General features: G+C 41.1%; 1 pseudogene; it reads right to left on the bottom strand.

Moving 5' to 3' along the window:
• Window positions 1–4,056: 4,056 nt before the first annotated feature.
• On the bottom strand, window positions 4,057–7,215 carry LOC144762341 (uncharacterized; annotated as a pseudogene).
• Between the last annotated feature and the right edge of the window lie 1,640 nt (window positions 7,216–8,855).

The following is an 8,855-nucleotide window of genomic DNA, read 5'->3' as shown; positions in this document are numbered from 1 at the left end:
AACTACATTAGTCATTGGGTGCATTGTATGATGCAGAGACGTCCATGTTGTATAAATTGGTTTACAATTTGCAGCTATTGTTTGTTCTGTCAGTTTTGCTTCAAGTTTTTTGTATTATATGTTTTAACAGACCCGAAGAAGTCCCCATGCCTAGGGATGACATGCGTTGGCTGTGTCCCTGTCTTCATTTTAAGTACAATCAAAGAAATAAAGAATGAACACTCCTAATAGATGTCTCATAATGTTTGCTGTTATGGACAGAGTTTCCCATGTAACTCTGTTTCTTGACTCTCTCTGGGATCTGAGGCCCTCTGTTTAGTTTCTTACTTCTCTTACATTTTGTTGGAACCGTTCTCTCTTTTGTTGTGACATTTGTCATTATTGGGTTTTTCTTGATGGTTGACCCTGCGAGTGAGCACCTCTCTTTGGGAACTGTACAAGTATGCCAAAACTGCAGGAACATCTTAAGGATTTTGGGGGAACTGGGCCAAATGTGTTTTGGGGGCCTCTGTTCGGAGCAGCTTTGAATTTAAGGTCCAGTTTCGGCTCCTTCATGCTGTCTTTGGCCAGGTCACTGACATGCACAGACACACTCGTCCAAATTCTAAACGTGTTGACATCTAATATTCAGTCTCGGCTCCTGTGAATCGGAGGGGGGGGGGGTGGTAATGGGGGATCAAATAAAAAAAAAAACACTTACATGCTGAATGCCTGGCTGACTGGGAGACTTCTCTTCTTTCCTCAGTCTCCCCTAAGCCAATCTCAACGCTTCAAAGCAGCATTTTGATTGGTAAGCACCTAGGCTCCCCATAGCCAATCACAACACTACAATGCAGCATTATTGTGATTGGCCTGAGCGCCGTGGTTCGGTGCTCAGATTGGGAATGGAAGCCTGGGCATGTTCTCCACCCAGGCTCTAATGCAGCCTGGTTGGAGAGCATGCAAAGTGTGCATGAATGTTTGGCCGGCCCCAGAGGGCGGCCAACCATTCATGCGCCCTTAGGAGTGTGTCATCACTCCTTTCCCCTGTGCAGCCTAGCCCCGCCCCACAAAACTGCCCCAGCACAGCAAACTAAAATAATAATAACATCTCGATATTATCATTTATTTTTCCTTTTGTGCCGTGCTTGACAGTGGGGTGATGACCCTTTGCCTTAGCGGAGGAGCCACCCCTGCTAATAATCAGAGATAGTTAGATGTGTTCTCAATATTGTAACACAACAGCAGATCACTAGCATTTCTATAAATAATCTCAGTGACACCCTCCCATTTCTTATACGTGAGGTCCTGTTTTGATCTAAAATAACTTTTTTCTAAATGTTGCACGAATCATAAACAAACCATTTCTGTGCAACAGGTCTGTAATAAACTTGCACATATCACCCACATTTAAACAAATTAAAGGAAAACAGTTTTTGAAACGTTATGCTTAAGAATTATTCAAGGTCATCAGTGCAAGACTCTCTGCAAAACAGAGCTAGATCTATCAGGGGGCCGGCCCCCCTGAAAGGCTGGGGCCCTGGGCCTTAGCCTGCTTTGTCTATGCCTTAAAATATCTCTGCATAACCGGTTTGGTGTTTTTCTTATAAAGGCACAGTACATTATTATTATTAAAATTAGAGAAAGCAGTCAGAATCGCAATGCGCTCATTCCGTCCATCATGCGTGCCTAGTGCCCTAGACACTACACCTACTTTCTCATAGCTAAAATCACAGGCTTACTTCAATGACTTGTCTTAGCTTTGTTGCACGCCTTTAATCTACTAATTTACTTTTGTAAACTGAGGAGGGTCAGTTAAGGGAGGGCCCAAAGAAATCAGACTCATGAGCAGCTCCCTTTGCGAGTGCAGTGGTGATAAGAAAAACGTTCTTACATTTCGTCTCAATTTGCTTTCCCTCATTGCTTGGAATATACTTTATGTATTTTTCATTTCAATCCAGAAGGTGGCAGTGTAGTGCTGTTGAACCTCCCACAATGTTGTCGTCGGTACTTGAAAAGAATTCTGGTCTTCAGTTTTCTCAAATTGTTTTTGAGAACCGGAAGTTATATATTTAAACATTATTAATGTACGCATCTTGAAAGAAAAGGGTTAAAAGCGTGTGGTTTCCCTTCCTGGAACTGGAATTGATTATACTATATTTAATAGTGATTATTACTGTATTTTCCTTTTGTAAATCAGTGTTATTTTTAAGTGCTAATCATTGTTTTCTTAGGCGCCACGTGCTTTTTCGCATGCCGATTCAGGGAGCAAGTAGAATTAGAAGGAAAAGGTCAGAAGTCATGTGTTCAAAGATGGCCGGCGGTGTAGCAAGGATCTCCTGAATCCTGGGGCCTCATTTATGAGGCCGTGCGTTACTTTTACGCCGGACGCACCAGCAGCGTAAAAAATGTGCCTTGTTGCACCAAATTTACAAAGTGATGCATCTAGGTAGATGCGTCACTTTGTAAACCCCTGCGCTACATTGTACCTGCACGAGGTATAATGTATGCAGGAGGGCGTTCTGACGCAAGAAAAGGTCATAGAAGTGACGCAGTGAAATTTATAAGATTTCACTGCGTCACAGCAGGCGTAAGACTGACGCAGGCCCTTTCACATGGGGCAAGCCCCATGTGAAAGGGCCTGCGTCAGTCTTACGCCTGCTGTGAGGCAGGTGTAAGAAATTATAGATTTCACTGTGTCACTTCTATGACCTTTTCTTGCGTCAGTACGCCCTCCTGCGACACTTTTGTGACACATTGCAGCAATGCGTCACTTTTGCGTCATGCAGATACGTCAGAAATACTGACGTATCTGTAACTCCTCGCGCAATGATGCGTCATATTATAAATATGACGCATCATTGGTGTCGCAAGGATGGCGCAATGAAAAGTGACGCATCTCTGTTTTGACGCAGCGATGCGTCACTTTTCATAAATGAGGCCCCTGACCCGTAATGTAAGCAAAGGAATAGGTCCGCTGTACCTTTTTTATGAATTAGAAAGGTTAGTATATAAGCATAATAGGGACACAATTGGCACCACTTAATTCTGGGCCCAAGTGCCACTGCTCCTTCTGCACTGATAGGAAAGCTCAGTCTCGGGTACTGTAGCAACTCTGTAAGTGACCAGACTGGGGAACTAAAAGGAGCCCCATAACTGCCAAGTTACATTTTTTCTTATGTGTGATGTTTCCATATTTTTCGGTGTGTTCATGTGTGACATTTCAATTCTTATGTGTGACACGTCTCAGTCTATTTCTTTCCAACAACACTATGGTTCATAACCAATACAACACTGAATTAATTAACATCCTCTTTCATCCATATTAGCGTTGCCCCTTATAATGTAGAACTTGCGTTTTCACTTCTGATTTTACAGTGTGGTCGGTTTGTATGCTGCATTTTACAAAACTTGTATTCCATTTCATGATGTATTTGCCATTAACATATAAAACGGTTCTGAAATAAAAAAGTATGCCTACATAACACTTATGGCATACAGAATGGTGACTCAAAATTGAGCAAACTCTCTTTTTCAACCTTTTCCATTTTAATGGGATCAAGCACAGCAAATACACAGACAGAATTGTGTGAAAGGTAATTTACTGCTTTGTTGCTTTAAAAGGTGTTCCAACTTTAAGGCACCTCATTAACAAGCTGGTGCTGTCACAGTGTCATTTTAATCACTAAATACCGCCTTCTTTGATATCGAAGTTGAAGAGCAACCAGGATCTTGCTGCTAACTAGTGCATGAGGCATAGCTGCCAAGGTTTCAGATTGCCATGTGTGACATTTTTATAATTTCAGAGAAATTATGAGTGACATTTCAAGAACAATGAGTGACACCTTTTCGCGAGCAAAAATCATGCAATGAAGATGAGGGAAACTTCTAAATATCAGAAATTACAGCCATTTGAGCAACCAGAAACTCCAAGAAGTTCTTGCAACTGCTGCAGAGCACCAGAAATGGAAGGGCACCAACCCTAGTGCTCCCTCCTGTAATCTGCCTGTACTGTAAACGAATGCGAACCATGACATTAAACAAGTCTTTCTGTAGCAGTACTTTATTAAAGTTGTGTGTACATATGCTGACACATGCACAGTTAAATACAAACATACTCACTGGATGCAACAGATTGTTATTTGCATAAAATAAATAATATTCGTTGAAAGTCCATATGTACATAATATCTAGACCAAGGACAACACCTCCCAACTTGACAAACCTTGAAATAAGAGAAAACACTAAGACCAGCACAAACAGTCCAGTCAGATCATTCACAGTGAAGTATCAGAGGCTGACAGTAACCCGTTCCTCACACTGACCTGTATCAGGGTTATGGGCATTTATATCCGAAACCAATATAACACACGCATTGATATTTTATCATGTGCTTTCATGCAACTTGCTGTACGTCCATGTCCCAGTTTTTGCCTTCTTTTTCATGTTTTCAGATGGAGAATATTTGTAACATGTTTTACCTTGAGGCCAGTTCATTTGAAACATTAATATAGAAGACAATGTTCTATCAAGTGATAAACTGGGGCGGAATTTGTTTATTTTCTTGGTTATCCTTGAGAACACCCTTTCTTCATCAGAAATTGCTGAGGGGCAATGTAAAGATAAGTTGGGCTATTTTAGATAGAAGGAAAAACTTGCTTCTCTGAGTGCCAATAATAGTAAATTCTGTTACAAGGGAATGCCAACTGATATCCATCCTGTAAGGGACAACCTCACCAGTACCACAGTTTCCTTTTATAGCAGCCCTTTCTCTTGCATTTTTTTATATGTCCTGAAAGTCAGTGACTTGGTATTTTGTAAATTCTTGCTCTAAGCAAACTAGGTCCTGCTCTGCAAACTGGAGGTAGGTTGTAAACCATTCTACTAAGAACAGCACACTATCAAAACTGTGTTTGTGTTTCACGAAAAAGTTAAACACCTGTGCATGCTTAAGCACATTGTCATTTCAGTTCAAGGCCATGTGCCTGGCTCACAGAGCCATTTGGAAATCTGGTCCAGCCAACCACCAGTCCCTGGTCACCCCATACCAACCCTCTAGGAATATTTGATCTAGCTCCGCTTTTCTGGCCGCCCCAAGCAAAGTATGAAGAGCTGGATGGGGTGGTCGCTCCTTCTCCCTGAATGCTTCAATCCTTTGGAACTAAACTTACTGGCCTTCCGTAAGCTTCTTAAAACCTGTCTTTTCAATACTATGCATTAACATGGCCTATCTATCTGCTTGCCCAGTCCATAAGTGCTGGGAGGACTCAGGGTAGCTACACGCTATAGAAATTTAATTGTATTCATTCATTAACTGGAAGGACTTTTAAAGCATACTTTACACCATTCTGGTGAAAGCTGCGTACTTCTTCATACGAAGCTTTCTGGATTCCTGGCTCAATGTCCCCACTTTCTAGCATGTTTCTCAACCTTCCCAGCACAATGATGCCAACATACAGACTTGTATCTGGGATCGGGCATTCTTCTGATGTTCAATTAGGCAAACTGGCACCTGGGCTCCCCTCGAATGACTGAATGACATCTACATGAAACACTCTACTCAAGAGCACAACAATTCATTCGATCATGGCATCATACAGGCGGTAAATGACTAGGTCTTCCCTTTGAAGCAAAAGGTTGAAATTAACAAAAGCAGGTAACACAGCCTGAAGAAATAGACAGTAGACCTCAGTCACAAGATTCTCAAAACTTTGAACAAGTCTCATTAACCTGACCTTGTTAGTTCTGTCACTGTCTGGTGTTGATAGGAAGTACGAACATAGCGCTGCAAACTGAAGAATCAGTCTATCCAAACATGTAGACATTCCTAACCACCTCACAGAAATACATTTCAGCATCCGGCGGTAATCAGATAGGCAGAATTCAGCATACACATTCTTACGTTTTGAAGAATAGCCAAAGCATAAGTAGACATCTACAAGCAATTCCTCTATATCAAAATGTTTCAAGCTAGAACAGAAGGCAGAAGCAGCTTTGGATGCAGCATTGTGGGACATGTGCCACGGGCAGGTCATGATATACACATTAGAATTCACAGAGAGTACTCGAGTTTTAACAGAGTTATGCCTTCTCACATTCACTGAGGTACTATCTACACCAAAACCAATACAATTTTCTCAAGGAATGGAATGCTTTGTTATAACATTAGATACTGCAGTAAATATACCTTCAGCTGTACTTTCCTTGCTTAAACACGTCAAGAAATTTGCAACCCTTCTTAGTATCAAAATACATAGAGTTATGGGGTTCGTTTTTTAATGCTGTGCTCATTGCTACCGTCAACTCACAGACTAAAAGCTGAGGATGTCATATCAGCCACTAAGTGAGTTAACAACTCTGGTGCAATGGCATAATTTAATACATATGTTGCTTTTGTTCTTGCACAAGCATAACCCTACACGATTTTAGAGTCTGAGAAGCATGTCCTTATGATATTGCCCAAATGATCAGCAGCAGCAAAGGGTACATTATGCTCGGCCAAAAATGCTGTGAAATGTATTCACGACTCTCTGGCGAGGGAGTCTTCGCTGTAACTCTTCATTGACATGTAGCCTGAGATGGGCTTCATTTTAATCTTTGTGCCCAGAAGAGATGTATGAACTTTACCGCTAATATGGTGTTTCAGATCAAACACTGCCCACAGGAGACATTCTTCTCTCAAATCAAGCAGCGGAAGGAATACGGATCTGTCTTAACAGGAACAATGATCCCTGCAGTTAAAAAGAATTTCCAAAATTATGAATGTCCCCCGCGAGTTTTAACCTATGAGAATTTTAGATTAAAGCACTAGTGCATACAGTGGCTAGGCTGCTCAGAAGCACCTACTACCCACGCCTTATGCTGGCTGCTGCAGTACAACACAAAAAGTTTATGCTATGCATTATGACAATTGTTGAGGGCTGACTAGACACTGTTCAGGGAAGGACACCAAGCAATGAATTGAGCATACCGGATCCTCCATTCCAATGACATAAAATAGAGAAGTCCAGTTCATCATAGTGTAGCACCCATGACCGACTGATAGGTAAACTGTGCAGAAATAGAAACTGAAATGCCCAGGAACACATAATATGTGAGCCTTTATTAAAATGTTAGCTTCCCAATACCTGATGCACATAGTAGAAAATATACACTCTCTTCATATAATGATAGGGAAAAAAACATATGAAAACAGTTGGCATTGTGGTGGTTTGAGTCTTAAAACATACGAGTCATCTCAAAACTGATAATACAAAACCTAGGTTGCAGCATGGTGTAGCAAAAATAACATTTAAGGAAATAGATGTGCCATTGTCCACACACTTTGAAATATATAACCTTATATAACTACCTTTGTATTGTCCTGCTTGCATCCAGGACAGGTCGAGTTTAGTTCGATAGGACTGTGCCCCAGATTTCTTCCTGCTAGATTTCCTTTGGCAAGCAGCAGCCTTTCCCTTTTTGGAAGTCATAGCTGAAGTGCATAGCTCACTGTCATCTGTATCAGACATTATTGTGCCAAGACAGTGAAGGGAAAAAAACTCAAATATGCCCAACATGATTCTACATGCATGACCAATAGGGATAAAGCATGGTTTTGCCTAACCAGAATGCGGTCACAGTGAAGCTGCAGTGCAGCAGGTGCTGCCTCCCAAAAAAATCTCTGATGCCCCTGAGCTCCCTGTTTTTATTCCACATAAGGACATCGTTTTTACTGTTCACAACTATCTGGCATAATTGAAAATCTCTCTTTTCATACAAGTCAGCCAGCCACTAATATGTTCAGACCTTCTGCAATATTAAATGATGCCCTTTCGCTAATACTAATGTGTCTGTACCTGAAGTACACAGCCAAAGACTAAATTTAAGAGTTTAGTACTCAGAGTCCAGGTGTGTCACTAACTCTGTTCTGCTGTGCAGGGGCTGATCCTGTTCAGTGTAGCCCTACAAAGAGTTCTTGGGTCACTCAAGCACTGACACTGCTAAGATGGTGGACTTCGAATATTTATAAAAATACACACCAAAAAAAAACTATTTGAATTTACTGGTCCAGATTTATAATGACATTTTTAAGCATACGTATGTGATTCCTGATTGTACTCAATGCAGTATTATAACCCAGAATACACTATAGCAACACAAATCAAAATATCAATATGTTGTCAGTCAGCAAATTGAATTCAACCAAGCACAACTTAGATCAAGGGAGACATGATGGAAGAAACACGTGGTTGATGTCTGAGCATTGTTCCCAGCATCTGCTCCAATTCTCAGCTCCCACTGTGCCATAGCTGAAAGGCAAAGAGAGAAAAAGACCCGTTAATATGACCACATGCCAAATAACACCACAATATTCTAAATCAGCTAGCCTGAGAGTATCAATGTTAATTTGCACAGACACAATGTGCTTTAAAAAGATTCCCCACAGGATTGCTGTGTTATTAAAATGATGAGCATTGTGATGGCAGGCTTACAATCATGGATGCCTCCTAGTACTTGGCTTGTTTTATTTAGCTAACACACTGCATTATTGGGACTTGTGGTTTTTCCCCATATAGAAAGAGTCAATATTAAACTTTACCAAAACCAGCCAAGCTTAGGGGTAGCCAAGCAGGTACACTCAAACTATTGAAACATCTGCGTCAACATAAGAGTAAGATGTATTACTTCTGTAGGCCCTCTCTTCTCACAATTACACATTTTTAGAATAATCCTTATCAAACAAGACGTTATACACAAGTTTCAGCACAAAAACTTTTTCTCTGCAGACGTTTAACAAGGGCAAGTATAGGTTGCAATGACATGGAACCCTGTATAGGTTGCAATGGCATGGTAGCCTGTAACATGATTAACCACCACCAGCCTCACTTGCCTTA

Source organism: Lissotriton helveticus, chromosome 6 (genome assembly GCF_964261635.1).
Source record: "Lissotriton helveticus chromosome 6, aLisHel1.1, whole genome shotgun sequence".
Taxonomy (NCBI): domain Eukaryota; kingdom Metazoa; phylum Chordata; class Amphibia; order Caudata; family Salamandridae; genus Lissotriton; species Lissotriton helveticus.
Note: the sequence above shows the minus strand (reverse complement) of the source record. Positions and strands in the feature narration are given on the sequence as shown.